The sequence below is a fragment of the Octodon degus genome, unplaced genomic scaffold, assembly GCF_000260255.1.
Source record: "Octodon degus isolate 3935 unplaced genomic scaffold, OctDeg1.0 scaffold00531, whole genome shotgun sequence".
Classification (NCBI taxonomy): domain Eukaryota; kingdom Metazoa; phylum Chordata; class Mammalia; order Rodentia; family Octodontidae; genus Octodon; species Octodon degus.
Window position 1 is genome coordinate 159,764 of NW_004525107.1, and position 987 is coordinate 160,750.

General features: G+C 38.7%; 1 pseudogene; it reads left to right on the plus strand.

Moving 5' to 3' along the window:
• Positions 1-358: 358 nt before the first annotated feature.
• On the plus strand, positions 359-946 carry LOC101561409 (annotated as a pseudogene).
• The last annotated feature ends 41 nt before the right edge of the window (positions 947-987 follow it).

Genomic DNA, 987 nt, shown 5'->3' on the forward strand with positions numbered 1-987 from the left:
ACATCTCCAAGAAGACTAGTTTAAATAAAGTTATTATGATTGAATTAAACATTAATTCCAAGTAGACATCCAGCTCCAGAACAAGGGCAGAATGAGATGTTAGGTCATATCACTGAGGTAATTTGACATTTACCTTGAGACAGAGTAAGATCTATCCTTATAACAAAATGGAGAACACTTGAAATGCAACAAAATCATTGCCTAGAAATATGGGATTTTATAGGAAAAAAACTTGTTTCAGAAAAATTAGATTTATTTTGGAAAATAAACTTATATTGTTAATGAGAAAATGAAAAAGATATGTATTACTTTGTTCAGAAAGAGCAAAATTTCCTCTGGAGCTGCCACTGCCAGAAACATGTTCAAAGTACTTCAGAAATCTGTGGGCCTGGCCAGCCTGAGCTTGCTCCCCTTCAGAGTCTATGCTGCACCCAAAAAGGACTCCCCTCACAAAAACTCCATGAAGGGTGATTAACTGTCACTCTACTCAGTGCCTGAGGGTCAGTCTAAATACATGGAGGAGCCAAGGACTCAGCATGAAGAAGGCATCTCACAGCTCTGACATCACTGTGAGCCATATAGAAATTGGTGCCAGGTAACATACTCCCAAACTAAACCCAAGATGCAAAGTTTGGTTCAGTGGGGAATAGACAGCTATGAATATGCTCCCTTGGATTTTTTCCCAAAACTTGGTGTTATTGGTTTCACTGGCTTTGTTTGACTCCTTTTCACTAGAAGTTTAAAAATAAAGAAGCTATTATATCCACCTGGTTTCATGGGATTAGTGGTCTGCATCTATTACCCACAACAAGCTACCTTGTTCATCCAGGTCAGTGGGGAGAAGTTGTACGGCTGGGGTTTACAAGGATACACAGTCGTGGAAGATTTGTGGAATGAGAACTTCCAGAAGCCAGGAAATGTGAAGAGTTCACCTGGCAATAAATAAAAAACTCCATGCCCTGCCCATTTTTAAAATTTTTTTATTTT